The following is a 24,279-nucleotide window of genomic DNA, read 5'->3' on the forward strand; positions in this document are numbered from 1 at the left end:
GACTTTTTAGTCTAAATATTAGAGGTGTTCACGGTCCGGTTCGAAACCGTGAAACCGCCCAAATCAGTCATCGGTTTTGTTTCACGGTCGTTTTTTCCATTAACTATCGATCGATCAGTTTAATGAATCTCAAACCGTAACTAACGGTTTGCTTTACGGTTTATGCCGAAACCCGACCGTATGAAACCGAACCGGACCGTAAGACTTATTTATATTTTATTTTTTAAAAATATTCCATATTAGATATATTCAATTCTTATTAGAGTGATATGTGACTATATTACATATATGGATTTTAATTTGTATGCATGCATACAGTATGCAGGCAACAGGTATGATACTATAGGGTAGTCACTATCGCTAGGATGTCATGAATGTTTATACAAAGGGATTCTCAATAAAAGGATAAAATCAAGAAGTTAAATTTGAACTTCATGTTTGGATATTGTTCATAATGAGAAAGCCCTAAGATAACAGAGGCAAAGGTTAAAAGGAAATATTGCGGAAAGTCCAAGTAAGGTTATCACTACATCCAAACCTATTTCAAGTGTAGAATCTATAGTGAGGATATAATAAATATTACTAACTACTACAACGTGGCATTAATCCACCTAATGAGTCTTCCAGAGTTCTCATATAATTGTGGATTTATCGTTACGTTGGTCACCGTAACTATAACTCAACCTTCCATGATTACCCCGGTATTGCTCCATCATGAATCATAATGCGTGTGTTCCTGTTTATAATAATTTTCATCTAAAATTCAACCATCACAAGGTTTAGTTTATGGTTATCAATTTACTTCAGGTTATGGGCAGCAAGTGTGGGTTCAAGGACTAGTGAAGCACACTCTATAGCCGTGCGATGACCGAAATACCAATATTTGCCGTCATGGATCATTGTCATTGTTTATAGACTATACGATAAATACTTCAACAAAATGCCTCTACACGCGTGTGACTCCATATGTGTTTCCAATGCTTCAATTACCTGAGAATGCATGCATGAAAACGTCAACAAAAATTGTTGGTGAGTTTCATAGGTTTATATGACATCTAAAAATATGTGTTTCATGGACAACGAGTCAACCAATTTCTCATACAGTTACCATGAGCTCTATGATCAAGACCTAACAGCGTTTCTATGAGCGCCCCTCTTAATGTTCTAATGCGAAAACATCAAAGTCATCTGTTGGACAAATATCACCCGCTAGACCTCCAATCTAAGTTAGTGCGACTAACCATGGGTGGGGTATGTTAATCCCGAATAGTACTATTCACATCGGCCACATCTATAATAGTTAATGATCATAGATTCTAGGGGACTTTTGGTGCATTATTGTTTCCAACCCATGTAACAAAATGAAACAGTGTTTCTACTCGTTTCCGAACATGTTTCTCCATGCATTCTCCCCCAAAGTTTCAAAACAATTTAATTAAAAGGGGCCGTGAAACTCACCTGATTCTCAAGCATATGCTAAGACATCTAAAAGTGCGATTCCCAATCTATGAGCACCCTATAACGTGCAACGACAATTTAGAATTTTGTGTTTCAGTTCTGCCAATTACGGGTTTTATGACCGTGCTTTACCCAACTAGTTAAACTTGTTCCATTTGAGTGCCATTTAACCAAAGTGTTTTGACGACTCGATGGTGATAAATTTCATTCTTTGAAAACAAGTATTTATATAACAATATAAATATTCAGAATTCAAAACGTTCGCTTTAGATAATTCATGTTAGTTTTTTTTTCTTTTTTTTATTTTTTTTTTATTTTTTTTTTGTTTCTAAAATACATTTTGTTTCACTTCAAGATTATGATTAATAGAATTAACAGAATATATATTTATATAATCTTTCAAAACAACGTTACATATTTTTGTACAGATCGTATTTTCACAGCTTGCTTAATCAGTAGCTCTCAACCACGAGAAGTTTAGTTCTACTACTCATTTTTATTATATATGTTATCAACAAAAATGATTTTAAGTTTAGATAAGTATAACACTTTGGGTGATTTAAACATGAACATATTATGGACTCATTGTAAGACGTTAGATTAAAGCTTTGTAGCTTACTTAGCACTACGATTATGTCTAGAGATTGAGAAGATGAAGTGTTTGTGTTTGTTTCACTTCTTGATGCCCAGTTTAACAATTTAGCATTCCAAATCCTTTCTTTAGCTTGGAAACCGGTAACGGGCTCGGTGCGCTCGGATTACGGGAAGAGACCAAAGAGTGTTTCAGGAAGGTTTATGGTCTAATAACGAACTGTAGGGGTGTCTTAGGTTGGCTTTGGAGCTATAATCGGGTGATGCGCCGATTGAAAGTGGTGATTCCTAGTGATGGTTCAACTGAGGGAGATGGCGAGATAGAGGGAACCAGAGATATTATAAAGAGAAAGGTTTTATGGTTGTGTTTTGTGGTGGTACGCATGGTGGTATGGCAGGTTGATGGAGAAGAAAGTGGTTGCTGTCGGTTGTGAGCCCGGTTGTAACCAAGGGAGACAGAAAACGAGAATTCTAGTTCTTACTTGAGTGGTGAAGTTAATTGGCTTATTTTAAAAGAAAAGGTAGTATGGCTTCAAGTTTTTTATAATATATTCATCATGGATCCTATCTAGTTTGAGTGTAAAAATGTATAAAGGAAAAAGAGGTGGTCAGGGGATGGGTGATTCTAGTAGTGCATGGCCAAGGGTTGATTGTTTGATTCAATAGCTGTCGTAGTATAGAGCAAAATCTCATGTTGACAAAGTAAATTCATAAACTATTTAAATATGTTTAACATGCATGTGAAGGTTTCTTGTTAAACATAATATGATTCAATTGCTAAAGTTTAATCGTAACTAATAACAGTACGGAAAATGACTAGTTTAACCGGGTGTCATAGAAGAAAGCTAAAGTTGACAAATGGTTTAATGATCCAGAAAGAGTGAAAATCTTAAAAGACTTATTAATACATAAGGGGATAACAGAAGCTGAGTTTGATAGCATGCCTCATGAGCAACTGATTGAAACATATAATAGAGAGCAAAGGCTATTCATGGAAACTCAAAGACAAATTTTGGAAGATAGAAGGAGAAGAGAAGAAGAAGAAGAAGAAAGAGCTGAAATGATAAGCATTCTATGTAAAAGAGGTGAAAATTTGGGAAAACTAATGATGCAGACTGATGAAACTATCCGGAGTTAGTTTGAAGAGTCTGAGAAGGAAATGCCTAAAAAAAGCCTCCTATAAGGTCTAGTAGACTTGTAGTCAGATCAGAGATTGTGAGGCATGCTGCTCCACCAAGAAACTTGATTTTTTCCCACACATCTCTTCTTTGATAAACGATCAAGAACCTTGAGGGTAATCACTGAAGATGGTGAAGAGACTCTCATAATTTTTAGAGATGAATTTAGGAACTTTTTATAAGAACAACTGCAGAAGATGGCTCAGCTGGACTTACTTGATAATCAACAAAGAAATCAATTTGCTGGCCAACAAAGGAATGACCTGTCAAAATTCTTAAAAGAACAAGCTGAAAAAGGATTTCCATTCCTTAACCAGAAAAGGAGAGAAGCCCACAATGAGGCAGAGAAGGAAAGAAGAAGAAAAAGGATAAGTGAAGTACATCTATAAGAACTCTCACTATGGGAAGCAAAGAAGAAGAAAAATCAAAAGGCAAGCCGTTCCAGCTCAAAAAGAAGTACTTTAAAGGAATGGTTGGCCATGAGAATGGATATGAATGAGCTAAACTAACAAGTCTAACAAAATGGATGAATTGCTCATCTCACTTACAACAAGAAAGATGATTCTGTATCCTTGAGAAACTCATCAAGGAGTACTATTGCTGTGGTGAAGTATGATGGAGACTTACAATTCATACACATCCAAGACCTTGAAGACATTATTGATGCAGAAGTTCCTTTTGATTTTCAAGATAGTGTGGAACTTGAGATGTTTAAGCAAAAGGCTGCCTGGGAAGAAGATAGCAGGATGGAGCATATGGATGATCAAGCTTGTTCATGTCTATCTTTTGTTTTGTTTCTTATTATGTGTGTTTGTTTTGTATATTGAACGATGTTTAAATTTGATGTGTAATGCCTAAGTGGCAGAATTTCCTTATGTAATGTACTGATATTTGTGCTTAAATTGACTATCTTAGAATTTTAATACAAGTGTAACTATATGCAGGTATATTTTGGTGCATCTGAGTTTGTTCCAATCCAGGGGGAGATTGTTGAGTCAGATATTTGCAAAGAAAGATTGGAATCTTCTCAACCTCCTCAAGAAATCGGCTAAGTATGGATTACGAGCAAGCCTGGATCATCGAGCAGGGTTTACTACCTCAAGCATGGCCTTCCAAAACCATTTGGGTGAATTCTTCTAAGTGTTGAAGGCTTCGAGCAAGCTACACTTCTCCGAGCAAGTGTGTTCTTCTATCGAGTACGAATTGCCAATCGAGCATACGACTTGATCATTCAAGTTTTAGCCAAGTGATCCGAGCACAAGTGGCCGAGCACAATGGTGTCGAGCATGGATGCAATAAGAAGATGTTATATATTCTAAGTATAGAATTTGATCATGGTTCAGTTCCGAGCAAGCTTCACATTCGAGCATGCTGAAGATTGCTCAATAAGTCACAAGGAAAGATTGAAGACATCTAGAAGAATATGCTTGCTCGATGGACAAATTCGAGCAAAGCCAGGATTAGTCAAGAAGAATGAAGCCTGTCAGAAAATATTCTAAGTAAAGTATGCTCGAAGTCTCTCATCTAGCATGCAGTGCATATCGAGTCTGCTCGAGCAAGATACATATCATGCTCCAAAACACTTACACTTGTATTTCATTTGTCATTCATTATGTAATGATTAGGTGATTCTAGAAGGAATGTCAGGGTCTATAAATAGTGTCCTAGGTTTCCGTTTAGGGAACGCACGTAATACGAGAGCAAAAACATTACAACGAATATTCTCTTTATCTCCTCGTACCGCCACCGCCGTCACGAAACCCTAGACATTCCTTTCACTATTACATTAAATGATATATTAAATGCAGTGAATCTTTGTCTTTGATATTGTTCTTACCGACTATATTTTATTGTTTCGTTGTTATTGTCTCAAACCTTCGTTCCCATCTGTTGAATATTCTGATTCCGCCGGAATATTCAATAGGCCTTTGGGTTATTAGATCTGTGTGTTCTTGTCAACCTACTTAAGGTTTGCACCAGAATTTAGGTCCTGACAGTAACTGTAACAACTTTGATGTTGTTTTGTGTCACACCCCGACTAGCACAATGCGGAAGCGTGAAACAGGAATGTAACAGACACCTCTGGTATCAACGACATTGTTTATAAAGAAACATTACAAACTAATTTACAATATATTACATTGGTCTATCTTTGTTTACAAAGTAGGTGTTACAACAAAACATGTTCGTTAAACTATTCTATTCATACTAATAACCTTGCGTCTATTCACATAACATCAAAGACATCCCACGATAGATAGCACGAAATCACTTTACTCAAACTTTGGTAATCCTGAAAAGCAGTTTAAAAATAGGTCAACTACTTGAGTTGGTGAGTTTCAAGAGTTTCAAGAAAACAGTTATGATTATACATAAGTTAACACTTGTAATCGTGATATAAATATGTATGTATGTAAATGATGTAGTTATGCTAAGCTACGCTAAAGACTTGACAGTTTGTGCTGCGTGCATCCATTTCCCACGCCCAATCAACCACTGTGGCCCCCTTTCCGCCCACAATATTCCCCAGGAAGCTATGTCTAACACTACATAGCAGGTTTGTATAATTATAGTCATGTGCAAACGGGGTAAAGTATCAGCAACACATGCCGGCTCCGTTTGGGTTTATCAAACCAATAGTACTATTCACAAGCCACCTGCTCGAAGTTAATCACTGTGTTATTGGGGACTTTTGTGTGTTAGCACTTAGATAATTCACATCAATACATGTTTCAGGTATATATATGTAATCAAACATGCTTTTCACCCCAAAAGTTCGTAAAAATGTTTAAATAGAGGGGTCATGAAACTCACTGTTTAGTAGATAATCAGCACTGGGTCAGCTCGCGGTTTGTTCAATTCGCTATCACTAGTTCCTATAATCAATATTATAATAATATTAATATTTTATGTAACGCCCGTTAATTTTCGGTTCAAAGATTTAAAGCTTGTAAAGTATGTATATTTCTCGGGAATTGAACTGACACTCCTCGGAAACCTTCTCATTATCCCGGTACGTTAATTTATTTAACTTTTCAACCAAGATGTCAATCCTATAATTAGAGGGGCTTGAGGGTAAGATTTTTATAACAAAATACACAAACCCTAACCCCCCATTCCCTTGTCCGATCGGCAGCCTACTCCAGCCTCCCTACCCTCGTTTTTCTTTTGTGCAGCCATGATTAAGGTCTAAAACTTCAATTGAAGGTTAGTTCTATGTTTCCCCAAGTCTCATACACCTTAACTGATCATATTAACGCGCTTATTGGTCGTTAGGGTTGAGTTTTGGTTAAAACGATTTCTGACAGATTCGTACTCGTTTATTGTTCGCTCTGTAACTCGATGAAAATGTATTGTTTTTGATCGATTCTTGTTTCTATGATGTTCTACTTTGAGTCTAGTTTCCAGAAAGTATGTAATTTTAGACGAGATTATAATGGTTTTTATGATTTTATAAGATCGAGTGTCAAAGCTGATTCGCGATGACGGATTCTGGTCTGTCTTCCCGACATCATAACTCTTTTTTGACAAGTCTAAATTGGTTGGTTCCACTACTGGAAGTTAGTATTTTGAGTTAGGAACCAAACCCAATTGGAATTGTTTAATTTGGCTGGGTAATGATTTTTATAAAAATAAAACCATTTTGTTGCGCACTGAAATAGCTGCACATACCTTTCTGTGTTGGAGAAATTTTTATGATTTTTGTGTCCACTAGAAAAATATAATAAAAATATTTTTATAAACCTAAGACACTTTTTAAAGTCTGGTAAAAATTTAATAATTTATTTCAAAGGTTATACTATGTAATTAAATGCATCTTCGCATGCTAAAATCTGCACGTTATATTTGTTATTGATCGATAGGTTCGTTTTAGGCTTAACCGGTGGATGTTCAATTGTGTTCTTGTCGGGGCTGTTTGAAGTGAGTTTTTGCACCAACATCTTCCTAGGTATGTCTAGTATTACATACTTTAAAATCATGTCCTTTGGTTTTTGTTTGTTTGGTCAACTAGTTGTTTTTTGAAAGATAGTTTTCGGTTGACTAGAATGGTAGATTGTTGCGTTTAACGCGAGGGATGAAGTAAGTGATGACCAATTCAGTTCAGATAGCTTCGGTTTAATGTACGGGCTGTTGGAAAATGATTTTTATAACTATTAGGGCTGAATTGGTTGTCGGTTACTCAAACGGGTCGGTACAACGCGCATTTGCGTTTATTGAATAGTCAGTGCGTTGTACTTGCGAGTTACCGACCCATTTGACTCGTGTAGCGTCGTGTGGACTTATGGGCTGTGAATTTATCAAATTGGGTCTACACGGGGCTGAGTTGGATGTTAAGTGCCTAAGCAACTCTTAAACGCGCATATTCATCTTCCCTAGCACTTCCGGGGGTAATTTGGGAATTCTTTATTCCCGGGAGTATCTAAGGGTCGTGTTGGTAAATATAAGGCCCCGGGGGCTGTTATAATTGAAAGTGGTAAGGAAGGGGCTTAGGTAACTCAAACCATGTTAGAATACCTCGTAGGATAAACGAGTCGGTACGGTTTAGTTAGTAATCTTTGTGTGCATTCCAACAGATTGTGAATTGCGGATTTGATTAGAGGTTCTCTAGCTCATTGTTGATTGTGTGCCTCGTGTCAGGTGAATTCATGATGCCCCTTTTTAACTCTTTTTACGTTTTGGGCTGGCATACACACTCAATTACAGTTTTACCCGATTTTACTCGTTAAAATAATTTGAAGGTCATTTTATTGTTTTGATAATGTTTGTGCAATTATGAAAATCTAGTGTGAGTTACATTATGTGCCTTAGGATATTTTAGACTCGTTTGGTCATAAATTCATTAAGGTTATATACCTAGTTATGGACTAGACTCGAGGATGTTAATAGGCTTGGTAGTAATTGAATACGAGTAGACCTATTTACTTAGTTCATGTATTGGACTGATTATTATATATTACCTTATGGCCCATAGGCTTACTTGTAATATGGTATATTTTGAGATGATATATATATATATATATATATATATGTATGTATGTATATATGTATGTGCATGTGTTACCCTAAGGCCTATGATTAGTGATGTTAGTTAGCCATTCGTGACTAAGGATGGCTTACTTACGATATGGTATATTTTGGGATTATATATATGTATGAGTATGTGTTACCTTATAGCCTACGGTTGGGTGATGACATTTAGTTCCTTGTGACTAAGAATGATGTGAGTAGGCTCATTGATGTGTGTATGCATGATGATTATGGCCGAGTCAAATATATTACTCGGGTTTTCAAATCTCGTGGTGGAGAGGCCCGTGAGGCGTGATCATCATTTTGGCGGGTCAAATATATTACTCGGGTTTTAAAATCCCGTGGTGAAGAGGCCCGTTGTATATTAAACCGTGATCGGGTCAAATATATTACTCGGGTTGTACTCATGGTGGAGAGGCCCATATCATGTGTTTGTATGTGTTAGTTGTGACCGAGTCAAATATATTACTTGGGTTTGACTCGTGGTGGAGAGGCTCGTGTCATGTGCTTAGGTCTTACCGCGTCCGGGTCAAATATATTACTCGAGTCTTGACTCGTGGTGGAGAGGCCCGTGTACGTGTGTTCGACGATGTATGTATTATTTGGTGAACTAAATTTATGTATTTTATTATTATCCTCTATTCTGTTTCGAGCTATAACTTTGAATTAAAGTATGAATATTGTTTAAGAAAACTTGAACTCACTCAGCTCTAGCTGACTTTGTGTGTATGTTATATTGACTTTCAGGTTAAGGAGTGGATGTTAGTTGAAGGCATTTCTAGATGAGGACTTCAAAATAAAACAAACACTTCACTTTATATTCAGTTTTGGGATTTTAGATACTTAACTTTTTCCCACTGTTTATCATTTGGTATTTTTCCGGTTTTGGGAATTTTTGATGCTTATGAATTTCCGCTGTTAAATTACTCTGAACTGGTTTTAAATAAAATGAAACGTTTGGTTTTAAATATTTGGTGAAATTGTGGATGTGATTACCAACTGTAGGATTCCCGGGATTCGAGGTCTTACATTTTAATATTATTATAATCTTAATACTAAACTGGGCTGTATATCTAATCTGGGTATAGCTGGAACGCCCAAAAAGTGTCAATAGGCTTAGGTTGTGATGTTGTTCAATGTCTAATACTTAAAACCGAACTTGGCTCAGTTTCCTCGTTTTCCCAACTGGGCCAAGTTGTTCGTTTACGTATTCAGAAAACAGTTATGGGGAAATAAGCTTGGGTAAATGTGTTGGTCGACAAAATAATTAAGTTATAAAAAAAGATCGTACATTGGGGTCCAGGATTAGCTACGGGGCCCGTTTCCGTTTATTTAGTTTGATTTGAGAAGAAACGCGCACAATCTATCCAGATTGTCCAAGTTTCTCATAAAAAGTTCGTTTTTACATAATTAATCCAAAAATATGATTTTTGATCGCTCTTGGTGTTCTGATATTCCCGCAGATTCGTTAATCACGAACTTGCCGGTTTTTATCAGAATTGAATTTGTTTAATTTTAAAATTAACATAATTAATTAACCGTTAATCATTAAATTAATAAAATTTAGCCACTTATCAAATAAAATATGTAGATTTTAATAAAAATATTTTTGAAATTATTTACTGTTTTATTAATTTATAAAAATTCATTTTACCTGTTCTATTTAGCCTGAAAATCATTCGTTTATCTTAAACGATTTTCAAAAATTCCACAAAAATTCCTGGATGTTCAAACTATGTCCCAAAATCATATTTATCAATTCCAAAAAGTAACAACCTTGTTCAATATTCTTTTCGGGCCAAATTCGGCTATAAAAACTCATACGAACGCATATACACAAAACACACTTAGACTTTTCCAAATGATTCCAAATTTCATATGTGATCAAAATATCCCAAGTCTGAGTTCCCCACAAAATTTCATAATTTTTGAAGTATTTTAACTATTTTTCCCAATTAGAGGGCCCAATTCGGTAATAAATTCACGAAATATTCTTGGATTGTTGAAAAATTACCAAATTTGAAATAGGGACTCAATGATATGGTCCCCGATGTCCTTGAAAAATTTCAAGACCTAACAATATGCCCATCACAACCTTAACCTAAACAGCCCGTAATCGAGTGTTTTGGTATTACCTTAGCGGGTTTGGCTCGTTTTTGCCTTTCTAATAAAGGTTTCAAGCTCTTGTGCTTCTATGCAGGCTAGATGCAAGTCCTATATCACAAACCAAGCAAGTTTCATCAACAAAATAGCCCTTTAACTTAGGGTTTCGGCTAGGGTGTAAAAACGAACTTTTGAACCGTAAAAATACCGTTTCAACCCTTTAATCCGTGTTTATGGCCAAAACCCTCTAATCCGTGTTTATGGCCAAAAAACTATCAAACCAGGTTCCTTACCATGTGTAAGATCAAAACATGTTTATGGACCATTTTTAGGGTTTTTACATGGTTAGGAATGATTTTTGGCAATAAAACGATGTTTATATGGTATTAATCAAGGTTAAACAAGTGTAAAAGTTGATTATTTAAGTCATTTACGTTGGGGTTTGGGAGGAATTCTGGAAAAAGAGTTTGCAACCGCTTGGACTTGAAGTTCTTGTTAAATTTGATGTATAAACAAGCTTACAAGTTAAGTTATATAAAAAAAATGGGGATGGGGTATGGCTTGCGACCGGGAGGTTATATGGGCCCATTTTGGGCCCAATAATCTGGAATTAGAGGCCCAAACACGAAAGTCCAAGTCCAAATTTATTTTCGGTTCGGATTTTGGCGCGAAAAATATATGTGGTGCGTCAAACTGTGCAAAAACGAGTGTTTTTCGGCTAGTTTTGTGTAACTTTATAAAAACATACTATACGTTTGTAAAAATCGAATATATTTTCACGGATTACTTAATACATTCCCCCTAAGTGTTTGGTAAATCTTTTTCGGCTTAACGGATGATACAATGCTTGGTTTGTATCTATCTTTTGCGTTTAAATCTATAGCGAGTAGTTAAACGAGCATGTTTTCGTTTAACTTGTTTGCTATCGAACTAAGGCCATACTACTAATATATTAGCTTATATTAAACGTATATCACTTATAGATGGCCCCCCGGGATATCTGGGTCATAACCCAACCCGTTCGGTTAATCGTTCGTTCGTTACACAAAAAGCGTTTATTTGCTTAATCGATAAATACGTACTGAGGTGTACCTTGTTTTGGCTCAAATGTCACATTCTCCCCCTGTTAGAAAATTTCGTCCCCAAAATTCGATTATTGAACTTTGTCCTTATTTGGAAACAATTGCGGGCATTTCTTTTTAAATTCGGACTTTCGCTCCCACGTGAATTCGGGTTCCCGTTCTGAATTACACCGAACTTTGACCAGATAGATTTTGTTATGTCTTAATTGTTTTATTTTCCCCTCTAATATTTCCACCGGTTCCTCTACGAAGTGTAGTTTTTCGTTTTCGTTCAAGTCTTTTAATGGCACGATTTCGGTTTCGTCGGTAAGACACTTTTTTAGGTTCGAAACGTGAAAGACATCGTGAATAGAACTCAACTCAAAGGAAGTTTCAGTCAGTAAGCTACAGGACCGATCTTACAAATTACTTCATACGGCCCAATGTATCGCGGTGCTAGTTTACCGGTTTTGCCGAATCGAATAACGCCTTTCCACGGGGATACTTTGAGAAATACTTTATCGCCTATTTCAAAGGATAACGATTTTATGCGAATATCAGCGTAACTTTTCTGTCGATCTCGGGCGATTTTCAATTTATTAGTGATGTTACGGATTTTGTCGGTGGCTTCTTGAATCAATTCAGATAGGGTAATTTGGGTATCTCCAGCCTCAATCCAGCACAGGGGTGATCTACATTTTCGACCATACAACACTTAGCATGGTACCGCTTGAATGCTACTGTGATAGCTATTGTTGTACGAAAATTCAACCAGTGGAAGATGTTGATCCCAGTTCCCACTGAAGTCTAGTACACAAGCGCGAAGTAAATTTTCTAAGGTTTGAAAGGTTCGTTCGGATTGGCCGTCAGTATGGGGATGGTAGGTGGTGCTTAAGTCAATTCGGGTTCCTAAGGCTTCTTGTACGACTTGCCAGAAACGAGAGGTGAAATGGCTATCACGATCAGAGATGATTGAAACGGTACGCCGTGTCGGGATACAATTTCGTTAATGTAAATGTGAGCAAGTTTTTCGGTTGTGTAAGTGGTACGAATTGGAAGGAAATGTGCGGATTTGGTCAATCGGTCAACTATTACCCATATTGCATCGTTTCCTTGGGAGGTTTTAGGGAGGTGCGTTACAAAATCCATGGTAATTTGCTCCCATTTCCATTTGTAAGGCCCCGAACCCGGTAGCCCTACTTTAGCGTCGGATTTACTCATAAACACAGTCCTTCAAATCAGAGTTTATTAAAACTTTTCGCGGAATATAAAACATCAATCATTTGTTACAAAACATTAAATCTTTTCTTTGATACCATAACACAAAACTTTATATTCAAAACATCTTTACTTCTTTCTTTAAATGCCAGCCGTTCAATCCATGCCATGCGTCATCCTCTTGCTAGCTCTGTAATCGGCTCACCTGCGTGCATACTAAAAGTCAGCTACGCTGAGTGAGTTCTAGTTAATCAGGTATCATACAATTTATTCCCATATATTACTTCCCGTATCCGAAGACACATATTACTACCTTAACCTTGTATAAATATCCATAGGAGGATCGTCACGTAATATTCATTAAAAGAACCATTACCATTACCCTACCATATATAATTTCCATTGGAGGAACACTATACTATCCATAGAAGGAACACTTTACCTTCCATAAAAGGAACACTATACCTTCCATAAAAGGAACACTATACCTTCCATAAAAGGAACACTATACTTTATTATTTAATATCCATGTAAGGAGCTAGTCACTTCCCTTGACGATACGTGCAATATCCGAAGATCGTTCACGTACCGTCAAGCAATCAATCCTATCGATCACATATACCATACACGGCATACACATAAAATTATATCCTTTCGTTCATACTTTCTCACTTTCTTTTGTATTATCTTACTTTCATATCTTACGTTATAAAGAGCATTACGCCCTACATTCCTCGAGTATTACTAGGGCTCGATACCCTCTTCGTAACCATACAACCATACGTTATCATTTCTTTCTTCTATTATCTCTATCATGTTCATACACATAAACATACATAACATACTTACCTTATTCTTAGCGCTACAACCTGACAGTACGTGCAATATCCGAAGATCGTTCACGTACCATCAAGCAATCATTCATATATTTCACATTATCCATATAAGGCATACACTTATCTCTTAGGATAAGTGTATTAACAAACATATTGAGTATGCACACAGCCCCGAAAACGTAACACATAAATGGGGCTAGAAACTCACCTGAACACGGTTACGTTCACCGTTAATCGTAATTCCTTTATTCAGTTGTGCACGGCTGACTGTATAACAAGTATACGTATCAATTAACTATCACTTCTCATAATGTATTTCTATCTTCATATGATCCACAACGAACGGGGGTCCGGGGGCAGCGCCCCTGGCAGCGGGGTCTAGGGGCGGCAGCCCCTAGCAGGGTCCAAGGGGCAGAGCCCCTGGCTGGGGTCGAGCTGCCAGGTCTGCTTGGAAAAATTTTATTTCCATTAACTGTCTTAACACATTTTTCATTAGATTTTTAGTTTACTTCCTAATCGAACTTGGCTTTAGGCGAAGTTAAACCTTAGGCGAACTTAGCTTTAGGCGAAGTTAAACCTTAGGCGAACTTAGCTTTAGGCGAAGTTAAACCTTAGGCGAACTTAGCTTTAGGCGAAGTTAAACCTTAGGCGAACTTAGCTTTAGGCAAAGTTAAACCTTAGGCGAACTTAGCTTTAGGCGAAGTTGTCATCAGGCGAACTTGGCCGTAAGCGAAGTTATCAATTAGGCGAACTTGGCCTCAGGCGAAGTTGTCATCGGGCGAACTTAGCTTGCAGGCGAAGTTCATCAGGCGAACTTAGCTTGCAGGCGAAGTTCATCTCTTTGAAGGCGAAGTTGCCCAGATGCAGGCGAAGTTACCCAGACAGCCGCTGTTCGGTTTCTTTCCAGCATTTTGAGCGTTTTTAACGCCCTTGCTATGGTTCAATATCACCCACTACGCTTCCCGACCATCTTCGGTCGCTTATACACTAAAAAGCTTGGATCTTTAAACCTTAAAGGTCAAGAATCATACCTTTTTGGGCTTGTTTGGATCTCGTTTACTTGCTAGTACACTAATCTCTCTCTCTCGGACCTGCCCGACTCTTCCCTTGGCTCGGCCGGCCGGCGGCGGTAGGTGTGTGGTGTGTGTGTGTTTTTGGGGTGTTAGGGAGTTTGGTGAAAATGAAGATATTTTGGGATTTTGGGGGTATTTATATCCCTGAAATCCCATTCTCATTTAACCCATCTTAATTAATCCACGTCCAAGACACACGTCCATTACCCGACACTAGCCCGACCCATACCAACCTCTATTCTTTTATTTATTTCCTGATAACCCGAGTAACTTTCCCTCTATTGTTAAGTAATATAATTAATATTATTTTGGAATTTTCAGGATGTTACACCATTGCGGTATTTCCTGTTGGTGCAACATTCCCGAAGGTTTTTGATATTCAGCCTTAACCCTCGCACAAGTTAAACATTTACCGACATACGTGGCTATATCATTCTTCATACCAGGCCAACAATAATACTCTTTCAAGTCCATATACATTTTATTTGTTCCTGGGTGAATGGAATATTTGGACTTATGGGCTTCGTCCATGATCAAGTCCCTCAATTTGTTAAGACTTGAAATCCAAACTCGGCTTTTGTAGTATAAAATTTCGTTGGTTCTTTCTTCAAAATTTTGTTCGGTCCCATGTAAGTCTTCATTTTCCAAGTGATCTTCTTTTAAAGCTTCGTTTTGGGTAATGCGGATTTGTTCAGTAATGCTAGTTTGGACGATCATTCCAAGTGCTCGGACCCTTAGTGGTTTGATTCTGTCTTTTCTACTTAAGGCATCTGCTACTATATTAGCCTTGCCTGGATGGTATCGGATCTCACAGTCATAATCGTTCAGCAGTTCTACCCATCTCCTCTGCCTCAGGTTTAGTTCTTTCTGGTTAGAAATATGTTGTAGGCTCTTGTGGTCGGTGTATACTATACATTTGGTGCCACATAAGTAGTGCCTCCAGATCTTAAGTTCAAAGATAACCGTGCCCAGTTCCAACTCATGGGTGGTGTAATTCTTCTCGTGTACCTTTAACTGTCGAGAAGCGTATGCTATGACTTTGTTTCTTTGCATAAGTACGCATCCTAAGCCTTTCTGGGACGCGTCACAATAAACTATAAGATCATCAGTTCCTCCTGGAAGACTCAATATCGGGGCTTGGCATAGTTTCTGCTTCAACAATTGAAAAGCCGCTTCTTGATCTTCTCCCCAAACATAAGCACTTTATCTTTTTGAGTCAAAAGGGTTAAAGGTTGGGCTATGCTGGAAAAGTTACCAACAAAGCGCCGGTAATACCCAGCTAATCCCAAAAATTGACGGATTTCTTTCGGTGACTTCGGGGCTTGCCAATTTTTTATGGCTTCAATCTTACTCGGGTCTACATGGATTCCATGTCGATTAACAACGTGTCCTAAAAATTGAACCTCTTGTAGCCAGAATTCACATTTTGACAATTTGGCATATAGCTTTTCCTGCCTCAATAATTCCAAAAATGGCTCGTAAATGCTGTTCGTGTTCCTCCTTGGTTTTTGAATATATCAGAATGTCTCCTATAAATATGATAATGAATTTGTCGAGGTACGGCTTACAAACTCGGTTAATGAGGTCCATGAGAACCGCGAGTGCATTAGTCATCCCAAAAGGCATAACAAAGAATTCATAATGACCATAACGAGTTCGAAATGTTGTTTTGGACACATCTTCCTCCTTGATTTTAACTTGATGGTAACCGGATCGGAGGTCGATTTTTGAGAAATAGTTTGCCCCTTGAAGTTGATCAAATAAGTCGTCTATTCGTAGGAGAGTGTATCGGTTTTTTATGGTAACCTTGCTTCTTCACGAACAGTACCGGTGCTCCCCAAGGAGAATAGCTAGGACGTATGAAACCCTTATCTAACAACTTTTGTAACTAGTTGGATAATTCTTGCATTTCAGAGGGTGCCAATCGATAAGGTGCCTGAGCAATAGGGGCTGATCCTGGGATTAGGTCAATACGGAATTCAACCTGTCGGTTTGGTGGTAATCCAGGTAAATCGTCGGGAAAGACATCGGGGTATTCACGTACAACGGAGATTTCTTCTATGTGTTTCTCATCAGGATAATTTATGGTCACGTTTGCCAAAAACGCTATACACCCTTGGCGTAAACATTTCAATACTTTGAGATGAGACACAAGAGGTAATATCGAACCGGACTTCTCTCCCTGTACCATAATCATCTCACCATTCGAAAGGGGAATTTTAATTGTCATGTTGTTACACGCAATCTCTGCCTTATACTTGGTTAACCAATCCATGCCGACTATAACATCGAAACTTCCTAACTCTACTGGGAGTAGGTCAATAAGGAATAGGTGGTCATTTAGAATCCACACTTCTGACAAACTAACGGTCTGCACTCACCCACGTGATGAAAACTACATTTATCACATTTGGCCATGGTCCCTTGTACCTGTCTCGTTTCACCTCAGAACTACTCATGACATAATTTTGTATTGTCGGGAGTGTATGTTTATTTGATTCTTTCCTTGTGACCCCGATCCATAATTGGTTCACTTCATACCCGATGTTTCCCTTGCCATTCTCAACACTCCACTTCTTACCAAGTCAAAAGTTACAACGCCGGCTTGAGTCACGCCATTCTCAAACGATATGTGACCAATAGAGTTCACCAAACTCCTCACTTCTGGGGCTAAACCCCAAATATAACGTTCAATTCGTTTGTCTTCAAAAGTTACTAACCATGGTACTAAGCAAGCCAGTTCATTGAAGCGGTTCGTGTACCCCAAGTGATCCGCTCCTTTCATCTCTAAACTCCAAAGTTCTTGCTCTAACCTCTGAATTTCGTTCTTTGGGCAAAAATGTTCTAACATCAAGGTTTTAAGTTCAGCCCATGTCATGCGATTAATTGTATCTTGCCCTTTTATCTATACCATAGTGTTCCACCACATTAAAGCGTGTTCCATAAAAGTAGAGGCAACATACTTATCAATACTCTCGGGTGGACAATTGCTAATATTGAGAACAGATTCAGTCTTCTCGATCCATTTGATCAACCCGTTTGGCCCTTCGGTGCCTTTAAAGTCAATCGGTTTACAGGCTATGAAGTTCTTAATTGAGTATTCTCTACGAGGGGGATTAGGATTGTTTTTGTTATTGTTTGGGTTCGGTGGAGGATTATTGTTATTGACATTATTTGTATAAGGTGGGGGATTATTTGCATTGGGAGGAGCATTTGTATTAAGTGGGGGATTATTATTTGTGACAGTTTCAGTGTTGGTTAAGGGAACATTATTGATTGGTTGTTGGTTTGTTTGCATATTAGTGTTTACACCGGCAGTTACTTGTGTTACAATAAGTGGAATCGTTGCCTGCATTTGCCGAGCAATCATCTCGGCTATTTTTGCTTCACTCATAGGGGTTGCTTTCTTTAGGGCCATTCTATAATGATAATCAAATATAAGCCAATTAATACTAATTCCAGCATACAATACATTGTAACAATAATCACAATTAAGATTGTATAAATAAATCAAACAACACACTTTATTTCATAAACAGTTCTGTACATTGATAAAAAAAAGGGTACATAGACTTAGCCTGATAAAGGCCAGTGCTTGCATGCATATATCAAAATATGTCACTAAATGACTGTTAGACTTAACCCTGTAAGGGTCAGTGCTTGTAATAATATACAAAATCATGCCCCATGTTAGCATAACATACTGCTATATACATACATGGAGTATGGAGTGTCAAAAGACCACGTACACAGATTTGTAACATCCTGCATCTGTCCATACAAACGATGGACTAACCATAAACATAAAAACAACAACACCATAATCACCCAGTAACAGCTCCATAGTCGGACTGTCACCCTATCCAAGCACCAGTGGTGGTAAGCATCTGACTGCTGTAAGTTCAGTACTATCTGCTGCAATGCAGTAAGCACTGGGTCACGTCACTCCTCCCCTGGTTAATGTTAGCTATGGCTATCGAGTGGTCTATCACACGGTCAGTCAGGACAGCCATCCAAGAGTTGTTTCCTATGTTTGGGAGATCAGGGATAGAGGTAGGTATACTCAACGAACGAGAAGATGAAGTATCTTCCCTAGGACGGGAAGGCTCTCCCCGATAGTGGGTATATCTAAATGGAATTGAGGTAGGGTCAATCAGAGTTACCCTAATACGAGCAGTCTGGTGGACTCGTGCAGTGGCTGAAGTAGTCGGGGATAGGTGGATAGGTGGAGTAGGTGATCTGGCAACTCTTGCAGGTGAACGATACTGACTGGTAACTTTGTTCTGACCTCTGTATGGTGACCTGGGTGGATAACCATCGCATCTGTAGCTTGACAGGTCTGGCACGTTTCTGGGTAGCTCTCTGCAAATCACTTCCTCTTCGACCTCTTCTTCATCCTCCTCCGAATCTTACTCCGAATCCTCTTCTGAGTCCTCCTTTGGATCCTTCTCTGGGTCCTCTGGATCCTCCTCCTCAATACTGGTTCTTCTTCCGGTACGTAGTCGTTATTCCTTGCCATACCTCTACACAATGGTTAGTTATAAGAATAATATTTATTACTAGGGTGAACTATTGTCAGGAAGGTTAATTAATTAAGCCAAATTTAATATTAATTATATTAAAATATAATATTAGTTTTATTAAAATTCGAATTTTAATTATAATCTAGAATTAATTTTGAACATAAATGAATATAATATTCATTATAATAGGATTTTACCATTATCGATAATACAGTACATACACGTATTCGTAAACCTTGTTTCGGATAAGCACGTATGTGTTATATATATATACACACGTACTCAATATTACCTTTTATACACATATGTTGCCATTTTTACCGACTCTCATGTTCCGCAATTTCTCCGGAATTCCCTCGTACAAGCACGTCTGTTATTATGTTCCGGACCACAATAACTCACTTGTCCTACAAGTTCATCCCGGCATCCATCAATATATAATATTAATTTATAATTTAATTATTTCCCAGGGTTAATCGAGCCTAAGGTTATATTTTAGGTACCCTAAGGGATAACCTAATCCTTCATAACCAATGGCTCCGATACCAACTTCTGTCACACCCCGACTAGCACAATGCGGAAGCGTAAAACGTGAATGTAACAGGCACCTCTGTTATCAACAACATTGTTTTTAAAGAAATATTACAAACTAATTTACAATATATTACATTGGTCTATCTTTGTTTATAAACTAGGTGTTACAACAAAATATGTTCGTTAAACTATTCTATTCGTACTAATAACCTTGCGTCTATTCACATAGCGTCAAACACATCCCACGATAGATAGCACGAAATCACTTTACTCCAACTTTGGTAATCCTGGAAAACAGTTTAAAAATTGGTCAACTACTAGAGTTGGTGAGTTTCACGAGTTTCAAGAAAACAGTTAAAATTATACACAAGTTAACACTTGTAATCGTGATATATATATGTATGTATGTAAATGATGTAATTATGCTAAGCTACAATGAAGCCTTGACTGTTTGTGCTGCGTGCATCCATTTCCAACGCCCAATCAACCACTGTGCCCCCCTTTCCGCCCACAATATGCCCCAGGTAGCTATGTCTAACACTACATAGCTGGTTTGTATAATTATGGTCATGTGTAAACGGGGTAAAGTCTCAGCAACACATGCCGGCTCCGTTTGGGTTTGTCAAACCAATAGTACTATTCACAAGACACCTGCTCGAAGTTAATCACTGTGTTAGTGGGGACTTTCGTGTGTTAGCACTTAGATAATTCACATCCATACATGTTTCAGGTATTTATATGTAATCAAACATGCTTTTCACCCCAATAGTTCGTAAAACTGTTTAAAGAGAGGGGTCATGAAACTCACTGTTTAGTAGATAATCAGCACTGTGTCAGCTCGCGGTTTGTGTAATTCGCTATCAATAGTTCCTATAATCAATATTATAATAATATTAATATTTTAATATTATTATAATCTTAATTCTAAAATGGGCTGTATATCTAACCTGGGTGTAGCTGGAACGACCAGAAAGTGTCAGTAGGATTAGGTTGTTATGTTGTTCAATGTCTAATACTTAAAACCGAACTTGGCTCAGTTTCCCCGTTTTCCCAGCTGGGCCAAGTTGTTCGTTTACGCATTCAGAAAACAGTTATGGGGAAATAAGCTTGGGTAAATGTGTTGGTCGACAAAATGATTAAGTTATAAAGAAAGATCAAACATTAGGGTCCCGGATTAGCTACGGGCCTGTTTCCGTTTATTCAGTTTGATTTGAGAAGAAACGTACACAATCTATCCAGATTGTCCAGGTTTCTCATAAAAAGTTCATTTTTACTTAATTAATCCAAAAATATGTTTTTGATCGCTCTTGGTGTTCTGATATTCCCGCATATTCGTTAATCACAAACTTGCCGGTTTTTATCAGAATTTATTTAGTTTAATTTTCAAATTAACATAATTAATTAACCGTTAGTCATTAAATTATGAAAATTTAGCCACTTATCAAATAAAATGTGTATATTTTTATAAAAATATTTCTGGAATTATTTACTAATTTATTAATTTTTAAAAATTCATTTTACCTGCTATATTTAGCCTGAAAATCGTCCGTTTATCCTAAACGATTTTCAAAAATTCCACAAAAATTCCTGGATGTTAAAATTATGTCCCAAAATAATTTGTATCAATTCCAAAATGTAACAACCTTGCTCAATATTCTTTTCGGGGCAAATGCGGCTATAAAAACTCATAAAAACCATATACTCAAAACACTTTTAGGCTTTTCCAAATTATTCTAAATTTCATATGTGATCAAAATATTACAAATCTGACTTCCCCACAAAATTTCATAATTTTTGAAGCATTTTAACTATTTTTCCCAATTAGACGGCCCAATTCGGTAATAAATTCACCAAATATTCTCAGATGGTCAAAAAATTACCAAATATGAACAGGGACTCAATGATATGGCCCCTGATGTCACTGAAAAATTTCAAGACCTAAAAATATGTCCATCACAACCTTAACCTAAACAGCCCGTAATCGAGTGTTTCGGTATTACCTTAACGAGTTTGGCTCGTTTTTGCCTTTCTAATCAAGGTTTCAAGCTCTTGTGCTTCTATACAGGCTAGATACAAGTCCTATATCACAATCCAGGCTAGTTTCATCAACAAAACAGCCCTTTAACTTAGGGTTTCGGCTAGGGTGTAAAAACGAACTTTTGAATCGCAAAAATGCCGTTTCAACCCTCTAATCCCTGTTTATGGCCAAAAAAACTATCAAACTAGGTTCCTTACCATGTGTACAATCAAAACATGTTTTTGGACCATTTTTAGGGTTTTTACATGGTTAGGAATGATTTTTGGCAATCAAACTATGTTTATATGGTATTAATCAAGGTTAAACAAGAGTGAAAGTTGATTATTTAAGTCATTTACCTTAGGGTTTGGGAGGAATTCTGGAAAAAGAGTTTGAAGCTGCTTGGACTTGAAGTTCTTGTTGAATTTGATGTATAAACAAGCTTACAAGTTAAGTTATATAAAAAAATGGGGGTGGGGTATGGCTTGCGACAGGGAGGTTATATGGGCGCATTTTAGGCCCATTTTGGCCCGACAATCTGGAATTAAAGGCCCAAACACGAAAGTCCAAGTCCAAATTTATTTCGGGTTTTGGTTTTTGGCGCTAAAAATATATCGGGTGCGTCAAACTGTGCAAAAACTAGTGTTTTTCGGCTAGTTTTATGTAACTTTATAAAAACATACTATACGTTTGTAAAAATCGAAAATATTTTCATGGATTAATTAAAACATTCCCATTAAGTGTTTGGTAAATATTTTTCGGCTTAACGGATGATACAATGCTTTGTTTGTAACTATCTTTTGCGTTTAAATCTATAGCGAGTAGTTAAACGAGCATGTTTTCGTTTAACTTGTTTGCTATCGAACTAAGGCCATACTACTAATATATTAGCCTATTTTAAATGTATATCACTTATAGGTGTCCCCCGGGATATTTGGGTCATAACCCGACCCGTTTGGTTAATCGTTCGTTCGTTACGTAAAAAACGTTTATTTGCTTAATCTATAAATACGTACTGAGGTTTACCTTGTTTTGGCTCAAATGTCACATTTTGATCATATTTGTTCACGAGTATAGTTTCAAAAATAGAATGAGGATATAAGGATATGTGTGCATGGAGTTCTATTTGAGGGAGTACCTCAATACATAACATAAAATGATAACATTGAGATTATTTCCATTAGATGATGAAAGTGCTGAAGATAATAATATTTCGAGATTTGATGTCTAAATGTCGTATGTTTATCCATTGATAGAATTTTTTATTAAAAGGTGTTTTACACTTTATCTTGTAGTTTCGGTTGTATTATTATTATTTTGTGTTCAATATCTTCGGAAAACACATGCAGTTTTACAACCAAATACAACAATATTTATCGTGACAAACAAAATTATTTTACAGATTTTTTTTTAACGAAAAATTAATGTTAAAAAAAAGGAATGATTTTAAATGGATAGTGCAAAAGGAATTTTGCATAAGAAATAACTTGTGAGTTGTTACATTGAGTAAAAGCTAAAACGAGACATCAAATGTATAAAAACATCATGAGAGTTTCCTGAGAAAACGTGGTGAGTGTACTAATATAAAATACACAAGAACATGATATGTCATCTAATGTTGAGAGTATCAACATGGAAATGCACACTTGTGTGTTTTCGATAATTATAACATATGAAAGAAAAATATGTTATTCTTATAAATGAGTTTATAAATCTTGTGAAATCTATTATATGAGACTTACAATAGCTAGTGATGGACTTGTAGATGATTATATTGCCATAAATGTTGTTGGAACTATTTGGAGGATTTATCTTCAATTTTGAAATACGGTCCAATAAATAGTTGCATTGAAAACAGCAATAGAAATGCTTACATAACTTTTGGCAATTAAGAATGCTACGTTGTTGAAAGTCAATCTAATTGACTAAATCACCAAATATTGGTGATTTATATTGTTATTATTCGTCATGGTTGTGATGAATATGTTCATCAAAGCGACTTGGATTAAAGATTTATGTTGAAGCCTTGGAGGTTAAAGGCAACTGAGTTATGACCTTAACGAATGAATTAAGTATTGTTTAAAGGCATTCCAAAAGACGAGGCTTAGGAATAGTAAAATGAAATATGATTATTTTGTCTAAACTAATAAATGAATGTTTGGAAGAGATAATGTGTTATCTCTTAAAGCTGTGAAGGATCAGAATGATGCATCTTCTGTTCACATGCTAGAGTATTGTAGTCTAAAGCATGCTAGACTAGCACTTGTTAATTATGGTGCTTTGCGAAGACTAATTAACTTGAAACATTCAAAACATACACAAGAAAGAATTTGTGTAAAGACAAATGTAAAGAAGGTTTTCATCCAATCTAAAGAAATGACATAACTTATGAGGATCTTAAGAAGATCTCAATTTTCTAGGTTTGTCCAAGATAGTGGATTTATGATGGTTTGTTAACAAGCTTTTATGACCAATTTAGCTTAAAGGCTAGTAAGTGGTGGAAGCTTACACTAAGGTAAGTATTGCTCTATGAGAATGCATTGATGAACTCGCTGATACAATGGCATGATCTTGTTCAAATAATGAGTGTCAAGTTTGTCCTTAGTAATTTTAAACAAACAAAATCCAAATGCAAGAAATGTGGGGGAAGCCATTTAAG

The sequence above is a fragment of the Bidens hawaiensis genome, unplaced genomic scaffold (genome assembly GCF_021521415.1).
Source record: "Bidens hawaiensis isolate Kalapana, Puna unplaced genomic scaffold, B.hawaiensis_p1.1 tig00026658_1, whole genome shotgun sequence".
NCBI lineage: Eukaryota > Viridiplantae > Streptophyta > Magnoliopsida > Asterales > Asteraceae > Bidens > Bidens hawaiensis.